Genomic DNA, 16,955 nt, shown 5'->3' on the forward strand with positions numbered 1-16,955 from the left:
GCGTTAGAGTTAAATTCAATTCCGAAGGGGAGGGGGAAAACAAATCAAACAATAAATAAGGCGAGTGAACATGGTGATTTGTTTTACCGAGGTTTGGTTCCAAAGAACCTAGTCCCCGTTGAGGAGGTCACAAAGACCGGGTCTATTTCAACCCTTTCCCTCTCTCAAACGGTCACTTAGACAGAGTGAGCCTTCTTCCTTAATCTCACGGGTCACTAAGACCCCGCAAGGACCACCACACACTTGGTGTCTCTTGCCTCACTTACAAAGCACTTGAGAGTAAGAATGGGAAAAGAAGAAAGGCAATCCAAGAAGCAAGAGCTCAAAAGAACACAAAATCTCTCTCTCACAAGCCACTAAGTGTTTGAGATGAATTTGGAACTTGGAGAGGCTTTGATCTTGTAACACCTCAGGTGTTACCATGGCTAGAGCACACCTTGGTGCTAAGGACTGTGATCACATGTGATAATAACATAAGGCAACACATAAGAACTTTGGAGATCATGTGTTAATCAAAGTTTGTTAATGACCTAAGAAGTATTACTCAAATCTTTGCACCCTTACTACCTTGGATAAAAGGGGGGAAGAACCCTAGACCTCTCTTAAACCCTATCTCCCAAAACCATGGATAAAGGGGGAAAGAGAGTGAGCAAATGTGCAAAACATGAGTAATCTTTAACAAAACCATAAGCAACCTTATAACCAGCAATTAGGGGAAGGTAATATTGCAAAAAGACCCCTGGAGAAACCCCAAATCAAATCCCCAAGTGGAGAGAGAGCTAGAGCCCTCTATTTCTCTCTAAGTTAAAAACTACACCTACACTAAAGATCAGTCGTGTTCACCTCGAAGCTGGCACCAAACCCACCTATGTTCTATACCAAAAATGTGGCATACCACCTAAGGCACCCACTGGAAAAAGCTAAGCCCGAGACTTGGACGTTTGACATGCCTTGGCATGGTTTTTGTCGCGAGGTGGGCAGTGTGACACACCCGATTTGGCGACCGAAGATCTCCCTACCAAGGCCATATCTGCCATGGCAGCTCACGGATGAGAGACAGCCCTAGGTGCCAGGAAAAGACTCGCGCCGGATTTTTGCCAAGATTCGCACGTTTGCGACTTGGGTGAGCTGTGGAACACGGGCAGAAGAAAAGCTCCACGTGTTCGACGCGCTCTGTGTGCGCCAGAGCACGCCCGCGCGCGCCCCGCGTCGCGCCAACGGCCAGCCGACGCCATGGCCCGCGCCCGCGCCTATAAAGCCCGCTCGGGCGTCGACCGCACTCTTCCGCGCACCCTCAAGCTTCACCGGAGCTCAGTTCACCGCCGTTTGCCCGTGCGCGGCGTGCCCGCGGCCACCCGAGCCACTGCCACCGTAGACCGGCCAGCCCAGCCTTTCCCAACCCCGTCCAACCCTCGGAGACGAGTGTGCACAACTCAGTGAAGCTCCCCGAGCGAGGAATCGGAACCTGCTTCGCCGGAGAGGCCAGTCCACGGTCGCCGGAGTTCACAACCCCGCCGGAGTACGTGGACCGGGTAATCCACTCAACCTTTTTCCGATTCCTTGTGCACACGGTCTCTACGTTACCCCGTGAAGCTCACCGTGCCCTTGGATTGAACCAGATCGCCGTGGTTTGGCCGGTACACTCACCGCCGACGAGAACACCCGCCTGCGCACGTGGACCGAGCGATTCCGGCCATCCCCGCCGTCGAGCCGCACCTCGCTGTGACCGCCAGAGCCTCCCCGAGCCAACCCTGCCCTTCGCCGGACCTATCTCGCCGCCGGTAAGCCGCGCCACCCTTTTCTTTCTCGCGGGTACTGTTTACATTGGGGGAAGGACTGCGGGGAAGAAGAAGGAAAGGTCAGGGGGCTTTTTGAACTGTCAGCGACCCAGGGGAATAGTGGCGCAGGGGTAGATTTGTGCGGGTTGATTTAGTTTAAACCCAGGGACCTCGGTGTAAACTGCTTTTCCAGAAAACCTTTATTAAATCTGAATTTAAATTTGAACAGAACTTTACTAATTCATAACTTCTGTTTAGTTCATCCAAATTTGATCAAACCAATTTTGTCAGACTCTAAATAATGTAACCTACTTAAGAAAAATATAAAACCCCCTATGTATTATAGAAAACTTTAAAGTTCTAATTTAATTATTGTTTTGGCCATAAGCTAAATAATAGGGCAAAAAAAATTAGTTGCACTATTTGACTAGGGTTAGAAAAATTTGGAGAAGTTTATATCCACCTACTGACCTAATTAAAAATGTTGAATCTCTCTGTCCACTCCCTTAAGTTAGTTTTTACCCCTTATTTTGCAATATGCTCAAGGTTAAGAAAAATAGGAAATGTGATTTAAGTAATGAACCAGAGGGTACCCCTATTTTTGTTAGGGCACTTATTCAATATAGTTCACTGGAAAAATCTATCATACCCTGGTTTAGTATAAAATAAGTAGGATACCTTTTATTTGAATAAAACAAGGAAAACTTAGAAAAATCCTACAAAAATAACCCCAAGGTGAAAACACCTCAACCCTTGGGATAACTAATGTTTTGTTAATAAGAACTTAGGAAAAATATGAAATCTGCTGTTTGACATTTTTCAAATAACCATGTAGTAGAAAGTGCCTTTTAGGCATTAAACTTTAGAAAATCATAATTGAATAACCACCCCTTAGCTTTATGTGATTTTTAGCACAGAAGCCTATTATTACTGTTAGATGCCAACAAAAATAACCCTTAGGGCAGAGCTCACCCCTAATTAAGAGATGTAGTGTAAAGTGGCCCATTTTACACAACTCTTGTTATTTTTGTCTAAAGCATAGCCTTTATATTTTAAGCCTCAAATTCTTAGAACATGCTAGAATAACAAATGGCAACCCATTGTAATTTTTATGGAATTTTTGGAAAATAGTAAACCACTGTCGTAGTTCAAACCTACACTAGAAACCATAAGTAGAAAATAAAGAAAAGGAAAGGTGAATAACAGGAAATTAGTGCCATCCTAAAAAACTCTTTATAACTTGTCCACTGAAGTATATAAAAAGGCAATACTAATTCCCTATGATTATCCTCAACAATAAAAACCTAAGCCTAAAAAGTAATAAGCATAACCCACTCGAGGCCCCGCATGACCAAGCAAACCCTAAGTTACTCCTTGACTTAGTTTTCTTTTGACATAATGTTATTAAATCCTGCATAATCATAACATACATGTTCATTGCATTCGATAGACTGTAATCTTGCTGACGGAGAGTACGTCCTCGTGCCGGAGCAAGGAGCTGCTCAGGAGGTAGCCCCAGATCCAGCACCAGAGCCTCCACCAGAGGACCTGCCTGCCACTGCTTTGGAAGGCAAGCCCCGGTTTTATGCATAACCGTTTATATATGCTATTTTACTACACTTAATGTTTGTAGGCTTGTACTGTGCACTTAAGTGTAGGAGTTGACTGAAACCCTAGTTGCATGAACTCAGGATACCTTTTGAGATGGATACTAGTATGCTAAGTCGAGTAGCTGCTTTATTAATTAGGGATCTCGGTAGAAGTCGAGTGATTTTTCTAGCACTCGCGCGAGGTCAGGAAATTGATTGTATCCACTTTCTTATCATATCGATGTTGGTTTGTGGGCAACAATCCATGGGGATTGGTTGTCTACGGGATAAAAATTGGAATAAGGATTAAGGTGTGGTACCGTGTGTCAAGCGTTTGAACGTACTAAACACATACAGAGAAATATGGTAAATCGGTAAGCCTAGTACCTGAGTGAACCTGCCCGCAGACATATCCCCTCACGCGACCTGAGACATGGTCTCCCATTCCGGTTATGGTGGGTACAAGTGCGGTCACTGCACGACGGCAGTCGGGATCAGTGAGGCATTGTACGCCAAGGCGGTGAGCCCTGATCTGTTGCTAGGGGATCGATGGGGACGGTTGATGTGTGTGGGGACGGAGTGCCTCGCCACGTCGTGTGTTTAGGTTTACCTTGCAAGGATAAAAACTCGATTCGAATCGTCTGCTTCTCGCAGCTAATGAGACTGCTTGATCCATGCTGCTACATTGAGTAATAAGTGAAATTGTGCTGAGATGATACAAGATGTTGATTGCTAAAAATGTTTGCTACTATGTATGAGTAGATAGTACACATTTAGCCTTAAGAGAGTCACACTTAAATTGGCAAAGTTAAAACTTGACTTAGAAACTCAGCTAGTGCTTTTGGCAACCAAACCCCACAGCCAAACAGCTGCATGTCTAGAGGTAGAGGAGTAGACTCCTCACACCGGGTAAGTCTAGCTGAGTATTAGTATACTCAGCCTTGCTTGTGGCACAATTTTACAGGTTCTCTGGAGGACATGGTTGCTGGAGTGACTTGGCCGTCCACCTTACCACCAGGTTGGACTGTCGAGTGGGACCCTACCTCGGCTGAGGAGGAGCATGAGGAGTGATGGGACAGGCTTCCCCATCTCTCTGTTTATTTACCGTTAGTTTTATTCCGCTGCACTTCGAACAATGATGACTACTTTTGCAAAACTCCGATGATGATGTAATAATTTAATACTCTTTAATGCATGGTTTTATGCTTTATTGTATTTGCTCTGTGACTCACCATCGAGTGAGACGGTGGTACTTGATTCTGTCAGTGGCCGTGTCGGACTAGATCCGAGGGATTGACAGGTTATTCCCATTTAAGTGTGGTCTAGCCTCTACGGCGGGGCTTAGGCACTTAAGTTGGAATAATTCGGACAGTTCCGCCACAGCTGGTATCGGAGCTTGTACCACCACAGAGGAATCAATAAAATGTAAATACCATCTTTTTCCAAATAAAACTTGATAGCAACAATGTTGGATAGATAGTAGGACGAGCAGGATAGACTTAGGACGTGAAGCCTTAGGGTGATAGAAGGGTAGCTAGGTGGCTACGTAATTAGGCCCTATAGGCCACCTTAAGGGATGGGAGTTCTTCCCTATCCCCTTATATTGGTGAGGTTGTTCAGGACGAGCATGCATGCATTTCTAAATCTAACCCATGGATATTTGAGTAAAGACTTAAAAACAAGATGATAACCAACTAAGTCACCAGTACCATTTTAAGTAACTAAAGAAAGGCTGAGTTTTATTTTTCTTGTTCTTTTTATAATTCTTTTTCTTTTACTTACGCTTAACCGTGCACAGATGACTTCCCACGGATCCTCAGAGGACGGAAATGCACTGTCCCACACTGACGGGCTTGCACGAGAGGGCTTTCCCCGCATTTTGTGGGAAGTACTTCAGGGGGCCGGATACGCGACACCCCCTCAGTACGCGGTGCAGCAGTTCGAGAAGCACCGAGTGCCCCGCTGTAGGGTGAGGATGACCTTGGAGCCTCATCCCCTGCAGCCAGGCTGGCGCTCTTTGGACTCCGAGTCTTTTGGATACCGAGTTAAGGACACGATCGAGGCGATCGCTCTGCATGGGTTGACCACTTTCTGCGGATTCCATCCCTTGGAGCTGGCTACCCACCCCATTGGCTTGTTCCCCGCTGAATGGGAGGATGACCCAATGTGGAAGGATAGGGTGGAGCATGCCAAGGATATCTGGGCCATCTACCCAGGACAGACTGCGCACTTGACCATACGGTGCATGAATGCTCTGTACCGTCTGCAAGTGATGCGCGGTGAGGCGATGTCCCATCCGATGGCACTATTAGAGGCGACAGATTACTTTGGACAACAGGGAGGAGCTTGTGGTTGATTTGTCCACTGAAATGGTGGAAAAGGACTTGCAGGTGGAGCAGCTATCCACTGATATCCAAGAGTTGGAGGAACTAGTGGGCACCAGGGAGAACACCATCGAGGTTCTCGAGGATCAGCTCATTAACACCCAGCAGCAGCTTGCCGAGGCTAATGAGCACCTGGATATGCATCACCAGGAGATCCAGGACATGGAGGCCAACGAGGACGTCGACATCGAGGGAGGAGAGGAGCCTGCCTCTAGTGTGGACACTGCTGGCTCAGGGAGACCACCTTCCCCCGAGTCTAGTGTTGCCTCGTTCGCTCACTAGGTGTTCAGGACAGAGTTAGAAGTCGGATGGTAGGACTCCTCGCAGCTAGCTTAGCTTTTGCACCCTTGGGGTACTAGGCTAGATAGAGTTGAGTCTTTTTGGGACAAATGATGTAACCATGATAAACTCTTTTGGAAGCATGATTGATGGATGCTGTTATCAGTTTAAATTTGGAAGGAAAAATTTATGCCTTTTTAAATCCTTTTGTTGAAGTTGGAGTCTATCATTTTGCTTTTGACTCTTTTCGCCGCGATTAAATCTTGAACTTGGAGATATGGTGTTAAGTATGTATGTGGTTTTTCAGATGGCCGGGAGGCAGCATCGTGGCCAGAATGAGCGCGTTCCTCCACCGCCGCCACCGCCTCCCACTCTACAGGAGCTGATGGCTCAGCAGAATGAGATCTTGAGGCAGCTAGCTCAGCGTCAGCTACCACCTCAGCACTATGGTGGTGGAGACCATCAGCGTCACCCCACGGCAGCTACCTACCAGGAGTTCCTCAGCACCCAGCCACCATTGTTCACCAGGGCAGAGGATCCACTTGATGCAGATGTGTGGTTGCTAGTGGTGGAATCCAAATTTTCGCTACTCCATGGAGCTTGCTCAGAGGTCACTAAAGTCAGGTTCGCCACCCAGCAGCTTCGCGGACCCGCAAGGACTTGGTGGGACCATTTTCTTGCCATGCAACCAGATGATCGAGAGGTGGAATGGAGGGAGTTCAAGGCAGCTTTCAGGGGACACCACATACCAGCCGGGATTATGGACCGAAAGCTCAATGAGTTTCTGGCACTCACTCAGGGCAACAGGACAGTGTTGCAGTATGCCCAGGCTTTTAATGACTTGTGCCAGTATGCTGGATATCAAGTAGATACGGATGAGAAGAAGAGAGACAGGTTCAGGAGGGGGCTCAGCACTAAGCTCCGCGACCGTCTCAACACCGTCAGGGCCAACAGTTACAATGAGTTGGTCAACATGGCTATCTCCCAGGAGGACTGCATTACAGCTCGACAGGCAGAAAAGAAGAGGAAGACTCCTGTGGCAGGACCCTCAGCTCCGCCACAGCGCTTCAGGATTGTGTCCGACACTCAGAACAGAGGACCCCAGCAGCAGCAAGGACGATGGGTGATCCGACCACAGCAGCAGCAGCAGGCACCCAACCGCACCCAGTTTCCAGCTCAGAGGAACAACCAGCAGCAGCAGCAGTACCGCCAGGCAAATGATAACAGGTGTTTCACATGTGGCAACACCGGACACTATGCCAAGAATCGCCCCAGGAACCAGCAGAGGCAGGGGCAGAATGTTAATCAGAATCAAGGCAAGAGACAGAAGGTGCAAGTGAGGCAGGGCAGGCTAAACTTTACCACCATGGCTGATATTCCAGAGGGAGCACCCGTCATGACTGGTATCTTTACAGTTTTAAATTATCCTGCCATTATTCTTTTTGATTCTGGTGCGTCGCATAGCTTTATCAGTGCTAAATTTAGTGCCAAGTGCCAATTACCTTTCCACCACACCAATGGGGGTATCACAATTTCAACACCAGGAGGCAGGGTTGCCACCTACCAAATCAACAAGAATGTGCCTATAAAGTTTGGTAGTCTGATAATTAAAATCAACCTCCTCATTTTGGGTTTGGATAGTGTGGATATTATATTGGGAACTGACTGGTGGACAAAACATCAGGCTGTGATTGATATTGCAGCTAGGGCCATTGAGGTGCACTCATCCACTTGTGGTGAAACCACGCTATATTTGCCCGACCGGGGATGTACCCGTTCTTGTGCCTTCGTTATGATAGAATCCCCAGTGGAAAAGATCCTAGTGGTCTGTGACCACCCGGATGTGTTTCCGGATGAATTGCCAGGGATGCCACCTGACCGAGACATTGAGTTCGCAATCGAGTTACAACCCGGGACTGCTCCTATCTCCAAGAGACCCTATAGGATGCCTCCCGCAGAATTGGCAGAACTGAAAAAGCAATTGCAAGAGTTGTTGGATAAGGGGTTCATTCGCCCAAGTACTTCACCATGGGGATGTCCAGCTTTATTTGTAAAGAAAAAGGATGAGAGTTTGAGGATGTGTGTTGACTACCGCCCTCTCAATGCGGTGACTATTAAGAACAAATACCCACTGCCCCGCATTGATGTTCTATTCGATCAGTTGGTAGGAGCCAAGGTATTCTCCAAGATAGACCTTCGCTCAGGTTACCATCAGATCAAGATCCGTGCCAGCGATATTCCCAAGATGGCATTCTCAACCAGATATGGGTTGTATGAGTTTTTGGTGATGTCTTTTGGGCTGACCAATGCCCCGGCTTATTTCATGTACTTGATGAACTCAGTATTTATGCCAGAGTTGGATAAATTCGTGGTCATTTTCATTGATGATATTCTGGTTTATTCCAAGAATGAAGCCGAGCACACCAAACATTTGCATACTGTACTTCAGAGACTGCGTGACCATCAGTTGTATGCTAAGTTGTCTAAATGCGAATTCTGGCTGAAGGAGATCAAATTCTTGGGTCACACAATTTCTCAGGATGGGATATCAGTTGATCCTGAGAAGGTACAAGAAGTGATGGATTGGAAACCCCCGACTACAGTGAAGCAAATTCGGAGTTTTCTGGGATTGGCAGGGTATTATCGACGATTTATTCTGGATTTCTCCAGGATTGCCAAACCAATGACTGAACTGTTGAAGAAAGGAGTCAAGTATGATTGGAGCCAAAAGTGTGAAGATGCCTTTCATACTTTGAGGCAGCATTTGACAACAGCCCCAGTGTTGGCTCAACCTGACAACACCAAGCCATTTGAAGTTTATTGTAATGCTTCTGGTACTGGATTGGGATGTGTCTTGATGCAAGATAACAGAGTGATTGCTTATGCTTCCCGAGCACTCAGGCCCCATGAGCAGAACTACCCTACACATGACCTGGAGTTGGCAGCTGTGGTTCATGCTCTTAAGATATGGAGACACTACTTGATGGGAGCTCACTGTAACATCTACACTGATCATAAGAGCCTCAAATACATCTTCACTAAGGCAGATCTGAACATGAGGCAGAGGAGATGGCTGGAGTTAATCAAGGACTATGATTTGGAGGTGCACTACCATCCGGGCAAAGCAAATGTTGTGTCAGATGCCTTGAGCAGAAAGGCCCAGTGCAATTGTATGAACATGGATGCAAGGGTCACCACCCTGTGCGATGAGCTGTGCAAGCTAAACCTGGAAGTTGTTTCCTCAGGTGATTTAAGTTATATCTCGGTGGAGCCCACATTGCAAGGGCAAATAGTGAGGGCACAGATTGAGGATAAGGGTGTTCAGGTTGTCAAAGACATGATCAAGCAAAAGGCAGAAAAATACAAGTGTTTCCGACAGGACAGCAATGGAATTTTATGGTTTGGAGATCGATTGGTTGTTCCCAAGGACCCTGAGCTCAGAAAGAAGATATTGGATGAAGCTCACCTTTCCAAATTCTCCATGCACCCTGGTAGCAACAAGATGTACCATGATCTCAGATCTTTATATTGGTGGACCAGAATGAAGAGGGAAATTGCCAAGTACGTATCCGAGTGTGACACCTGCCAGAGGATCAAAGCTAGTCATTTGAAGGCAGCAGGCCCTTTGCAACCCCTTCCCATACCATCTTGGAAATGGGAGGACATTTGCATGGACTTTATAGTGGGATTGCCCAATACATCCAGGCACCATGATTTTATTTGGGTTATTGTGGACAGATTGACTAAGACTGCTCATTTCTTACCAGTGCACACCACCCACAGGACAGAGAAGTATGCAGAGATCTACATTGACCAAATAGTTCGTCTACATGGGATACCAAGGACTATAGTTTCGAACAGAGGAGCACCATTTGTGGCACGATTTTGGGAGCAATTACAGGAATCACTTGGGACCCAGGTCATACGAAGCTCAGCCTATCATCCCCAAACCGATGGCCAGACAGAAAGGGTGAATCAGATTTTGGAAGACATGTTGCGGGCATGTGCACTACACTACGGAAAGGATTGGGACAAGTGTCTTTCCTTGGCAGAGTTTTCTTACAATAACAGTTATCAGTCTAGTCTGAAGATGGCACCTTTTGAAGCCTTATACGGGAGAAGGTGTAGGACCCCACTGAATTGGTCTCAAGCAGGAGAGAGGGAAATTTTTGGGCCGGATTTGGTACTTGAAGCAGAGGCAAAGGTCAGAATCATCAAGAAGAACCTAGAAGCTGCTCAGGCCAGGCAAAAGAGCTATCATGATAAGAGGCGGAAGCCTCTACAGTTTGAGGTGGGAGATCATGTTTATCTTAAGGTGTCACCCACCAAGGGTGTCCAGAGATTTGGGATCAAGGGCAAGTTAGCTCCTCGCTACATTGGACCCTATGAGATCAAGGAAGCTTGTGGACCCGTAGCCTATCAATTGGAATTTCCACCTCACATGTCAGCAGTTCACAATGTGTTCCATGTATCTCAATTGCAGAAATGTGTTCGCCTACCCACTGAAGTGCTGCCAGAACCAGACATTGAGATAGAACCAGACTTGTCCTACCAGGAGTACCCCATCAAGGTATTAGATCAAAGGGAGAGATCAACTCGGGCAAGGTCAATCAGAATGTATAAAGTTCAGTGGAGCCACCGTTCAGCAGAAGAAGCTACATGGGAGACTGAGGATTTTCTACGCTCCTGCTTCCCCGACTTTCTGCCCAAAGGAGTCGGTGCGTACCCCAAAAACCCCACCCCCACCTGCCCTTTGAATACAATTATAAGAAAAACTTAGATAACCAGGATAGTCTAAGTTGTGGATTTAACTTAAAAAGGGCTTCCTTCTGAAGTTGCAAAGAGAATGACATTCGAAGAGCAGTTAACAAGAGAAACTTGAGTATAAGAAAGAGTAGCACACCCGTGTGTCTCGTAGCACCCTCTAGAGGACTCTGCCTAAAATCTCGGGACGAGATTCCTTTAAGGGGAGAGGGCTGTAACACCTCAGGTGTTACCATGGCTAGAGCACACCTTGGTGCTAAGGACTGTGATCACATGTGATAATAACATAAGGCAACACATAAGAACTTTGGAGATCATGTGTTAATCAAAGTTTGTTAATGACCTAAGAAGTATTACTCAAATCTTTGCACCCTTACTACCTTGGATAAAAGGGGGGAAGAACCCTAGACCTCTCTTAAACCCTATCTCCCAAAACCATGGATAAAGGGGGAAAGAGAGTGAGCAAATGTGCAAAACATGAGTAATCTTTAACAAAACCATAAGCAACCTTATAACCAGCAATTAGGGGAAGGTAATATTGCAAAAAGACCCCTGGAGAAACCCCAAATCAAATCCCCAAGTGGAGAGAGAGCTAGAGCCCTCTATTTCTCTCTAAGTTAAAAACTACACCTACACTAAAGATCAGTCGTGTTCACCTCGAAGCTGGCACCAAACCCACCTATGTTCTATACCAAAAATGTGGCATACCACCTAAGGCACCCACTGGAAAAAGCTGAGCCCGAGACTTGGACGTTTGACATGCCTTGGCATGGTTTTTGTCACGAGGTGGGCAGTGTGACACACCCGATTTGGCGACCGAAGATCTCCCTACCTAGGCCATATCTGCCATGGCAGCTCACGGATGAGAGACAGCCCTAGGTGCCAGGAAAAGACTCGCGCCGGAATTTTGCCAAGATTCGCACGTTTGCGACTTGGGTGAGTTGTGGAACACGGGCAGAAGAAAAGCTCCACGTGTTCGACGCGCTCTGTGTGCGCCAGAGCACGCCCGCGCGCGCCCCGCGTCGCGCCAACGGCCAGCCGACGCCATGGCCCGCGCCCGCACCTATAAAGCCCGCTCGGACGTCGACCGCACTCTTCCGCGCACCCTCAAGCTTCACCGGAGCTCAGTTCACCGCCGTTTGCCCGTGCGCGGCGTGCCCGCGGCCACCCGAGCCACTGCCACCGTAGACCGGCCAGCCCAGCCTTTCCCAACCCCGTCCAACCCTCAGAGACGAGTGTGCACAACTCAGTGAAGCTCCCCGAGCGAGGAATCGAAACCTGCTTCGCCGGAGAGGCCAGTCCACGGTTGCCGGAGTTCACAACCCCGCCGGAGTACGTGGACCGGGTAATCCACTCAACCTTTTTCCGATTCCTTGTGCACACGGTCTCTACGTTACCCCGTGAAGCTCACCGTGCCCTTGGATTGAACCAGATCGCCGTGGTTTGGCCGGTACACTCACCGCCGACGAGAACACCCGCCTGCGCACGTGGACCGAGCGATTCCGGCCATCCCCGCCGTCGAGCCGCACCTCGCTGTGACCGCCAGAGCCTCCCCGAGCCAACCCTGCCCTTCGCCGGACCTATCTCGCCGCCGGTAAGCCGCGCCACCCTTTTCTTTCCCGCGGGTACTGTTTACATTGGGGGAAGGACTGCGGGGAAGAAGAAGGAAAGGTCAGGGGGCTTTTTGAACTGTCAGCGACCCAGGGGAATAGTGGCACAGGGGTAGATTTGTGCGGGTTGATTTAGTTTAAACCCAGGGACCTCGGTGTAAACTGCTTTTCCAGAAAACCTTTATTAAATCTGAATTTAAATTTGAACAGAACTTTACTAATTCATAACTTCTGTTTAGTTCATCCAAATTTGGTCAAACCAATTTTGTCAGACTCTAAATAATGTAACCTACTTAAGAAAAATATAAAACCCCCTATGTACTATAGAAAACTTTAAAGTTCTAATTTAATTATTGTTTTGGCCATAAGCTAAATAATAGGGCAAAAAAAATTAGTTGCACTATTTGACTAGGGTTAGAAAAATTTGGAGAAGTTTATATCCACCTACTGACCTAATTAAAAATGTTGAATCTCTCTGTCCACTCCCTTAAGTTAGTTTTTACCCCTTATTTTGCAATATGCTCAAGGTTAAGAAAAATAGGAAATGTGATTTAAATAATGAACCAGAGGGTACCCCTATTTTTGTTAGGGCACTTATTCAATATAGTTCACTGGAAAAATCTATCATACCCTGGTTTAGTATAAAATAAGTAGGATACCTTTTATTTGAATAAAACAAGGAAAACTTAGAAAAATCCTACAAAAATAACCCCAAGGTGAAAACACCTCAACCCTTGGGATAACTAATGTTCTGTTAATAAGAACTTAGGAAAAATATGAAATCTGCTGTTTGACATTTTTCAAATAACCATGTAGTAGAAAGTGCCTTTTAGGCATTAAACTTTAGAAAATCATAACTGAATAACCACCCCTTAGCTTTCTGTGATTTTTGGCACAGAAGCCTATTATTACTGTTAGATGCCAACAAAAATAACCCTTAGGGCAGAGCTCACCCCTAATTAAGAGATGTAGTGTAAAGTGGCCCATTTTACACAACTCTTGTTATTTTTGTCTAAAGCATAGCCTTTATATTTTAAGCCTCAAATTCTTAGAACAAGCTAGAATAACAAATGGCAACCCACTGTAATTTTTATGGAATTTTTGGAAAATAGTAAACCACTGTCGTAGTTCAAACCTACACTAGAAACCATAAGTAGAAAATAAAGAAAAGGAAAGGTGAATAACAGGAAATTAGTGCCATCCTAAAAAACTCTTTATAACTTGTCCACTGAAGTATATAAAAAGGCAATAGTAATTCCCTATGATTATCCTCAACAATAAAAACCTAAGCCTAAAAAGTAATAAGCATAACCCACTGGAGGCCCCGCATGACCAAGCAAACCCTAAGTTACTCCTTGACTTAGTTTTCTTTTGGCATAATGTTATTAAATCCTGCATAATCATAACATACATGTTCATTGCATTCAATAGACTGTAATCTTGCTGACGGAGAGTACGTCCTCGTGCCGGAGCAAGGAGCTGCTCAGGAGGTAGCCCCAGATCCAGCACCAGAGCCTGCACCAGAGGACCTGCCTGCCACTGCTTTGGAAGGCAAGCCCCGGTTTTATGCATAACCGTTTATATATGCTATTTTACTACACTTAATGTTTGTAGGCTTGTACTATGCACTTAAGTGTAGGAGTTGACTGAAACCCTAGTTGCATGAACTCAGGATACCTTTTGAGATGGATACTAGTATGCTAAGTCGAGTAGCTGCTTTATTAATTAGGGATCTCGGTAGAAGTCGAGTGATTTTTCTAGCACTCACGCGAGGTCAGGAAATTGATTGTATCCACTTTCTTATCATATCGATGTTGGTTTGTGGGCAACAATCCATGGGGATTGGTTGTCTACGGGATAAAAATTGGAATAAGGATTAAGGTGTGGTACCGTGTGTCAAGCGTTTGAACGTACTAAACACATACCGAGAAATATGGTAAATCGGTAAGCCTAGTACCTGAGTGAACCTGCCCGCAGACATATCCCCTCACGCGACCTGAGACGTGGTCTCCCATTCCGGTTATGGTGGGTACAAGTGCGGTCACTGCACGACGGCAGTCGGGGTCAGTGAGGCATTGTACGCCAAGGCGGTGAGCCCTGATCTGTTGCCAGGGGATCGATGGGAACGGTTGATGTGTGTGGGGACGGAGTGCCTCGCCACGTCGTGTGTTTAGGTTTACCTTGCAAGGATAAAAACTCGATTCGAATCGTCTGCTTCTCGTAGCTAATGAGACTGCTTGATCCATGCTGCTACATTGAGTAATAAGTGGAATTGTGCTGAGATGATACAAGATGTTGATTGCTAAAAATGTTTGCTACTATGTATGAGTAGATAGTACACATTTAGCCTTAAGAGAGTCACACTTAAATTGGCAAAGTTAAAACTTGACTTAGAAACTCAGCTAGTGCTTTTGGCAACAAACCCCACAGCCAAAGAGCTGCATGTCTAGAGGTAGAGGAGTAGACTCCTCACACCGGGTAAGTCTAGCTGAGTATTAGTATACTTAGCCTTGCTTGTGGCACAATTTTACAGGTTCTCTGGAGGACATGGTTGCTGGAGTGACTTGGCCGTCCACCTTACCACCGGGTTGGACTGTCAAGTGGGACCCTACCTCGGCTGAGGAGGAGCATGAGGAGTGATGGGACAGGCTTCCCCATCTCTCTGTTTATTTATCGTTAGTTTTATTCCGCTGCACTTCGAACAATGATGACTACTTTTGCAAAACTCCGATGATGATGTAATAATTTAATACTCTTTAATGCATGGTTTTATGCTTTATTGTATTTGCTCTGTGACTCACCATCGAGTGAGACGGTGGTACTTGATCCTGTCAGTGGCCGTGTCGGACTAGATCCGAGGGATTGACGGGTTATTCCCAATTAAGTGTGGTCTAGCCTCTACGACGGGGCTTAGGCACTTAAGTTGGAATAATTCGGATAGTTCCGCCACAGATCTTTTGAGTTGTGTCTAGGAGTGAATGCTAGAGCTCTTTTATTAAATGTGATCGTTAGAAGTCTTGGATGCTTGAAGTGGTGGTGGTTGGGGGGTATTTATAGCCCCCAACCACTAAGGTAGCCGTTGGGGAGGCTACTGGCGATGGGCGCACGAGACAGTCCGGTGCGCCACCGAACAGGTACTGTGCACTGTCCGGTGCGCCGCCACGTCACCCAACCGTTAGGGTTTGGAGCAAAGTTGACCGTTGGAGCTTTGTCCTCTAGCGGCACCGGACAGTCCGGTGCCCTCTGACTTCACGACTCTGACTTCTGCCGCGGCACTGTAGCTCACTGTAGCACTTTGCAGAGTCGACTGTTGGCACTGGATAGTCGTTGCCCGCTGACTCACCGGACAGTCCGGTGAATTATAGCGGAGCGCGCCTGCATTTTCTCGAGAGTGGCTGGTTGACTCCTGTATGGTCCTGGTGCACCGGACACTGTCCGGTGGCACACCGGACAATCCGGTGCGCCAGTCCACATCACACTCAAGTCCTGTTGCTTTTTTAAAAATGTGTCCCTAACTTGAATCTTTTATTGGTTTGTGTTGAACCTTATGCACCTATAATACATGAATTCTAGACAAACTAATTAGTCCATGTATTTTTGTTGACTATCAACCACCAAAATTAATTATAGGAAAAATGTTAACCCTATTTCCCTTTCAGTTTCTATGTATCAATTTTATAGTTGGTCTCTAGGTTAGAATAAGGCTATGGGAATTTCATCAAATGCCTAACTTTGTAGACCTAACTTCATTTAATGTATGACCCCATCCTTGAAATAAGTTTATTTAAGTAAGTAATTTACTGAGATAGACTTAGTTAGAGAACAATATACCATTAGGCATAGTGATCTACCCCAAAAACCTATAATGCACATGTGCGTCTTTACCTTTTTATTAAATTTGTGTTCACTCTGTTGCATATGTTTGGTGTACTGTTCCTTTGTTATTCCTTAAGTGTGTTGAATGAATGATTGCTTTGCGTAGACAACGATCATTCTGTGGAACCCGAGTGTGTTGCAGGAGACTTCCCTGAGCAGGAACCCAGTGAAGGCAAGTGTCCTCTGACCCATTATGTCCTACTTACTTTATAATTCATTGTCCCACATATCATGATCTACCTAAGGATTGGCTAGTGTTTTGTTTTTTCTGTCCTTGGTTATCCTTTGGGAACTGGTTACTATGATTAGTATCATGTTACTGCTCTACTTTAATCAATGAACATGGTGAGAACATTTATGATATAGTGATGATATCTTGATTATATGTTGAACATGATGAACTTGTGATATTCTAGGGGACTTAGGCCGTTTTCCAAGTACCTCTCCGTAAGGACCTGTTCGTTGGATGATCAGCTGGAAAAATAGTACAAACATGAGGGTGATATGGGACGCCCTTAGCTAATTAATTAGAGGAACTTGATGTATAGTTGGTGCCTGCGGACGTGTCGAACCCAACGCACCTGCTATGACTCCATCGTTGTCGCGGCCGTTCATCTCCTCGATGGAGATGGTGGGAGCCCCTAGGCGCTAGCATTGTCATTGGCTTCATCGGCG

Source organism: Zea mays, chromosome 3, assembly GCF_902167145.1.
Source record: "Zea mays cultivar B73 chromosome 3, Zm-B73-REFERENCE-NAM-5.0, whole genome shotgun sequence".
NCBI lineage: Eukaryota > Viridiplantae > Streptophyta > Magnoliopsida > Poales > Poaceae > Zea > Zea mays.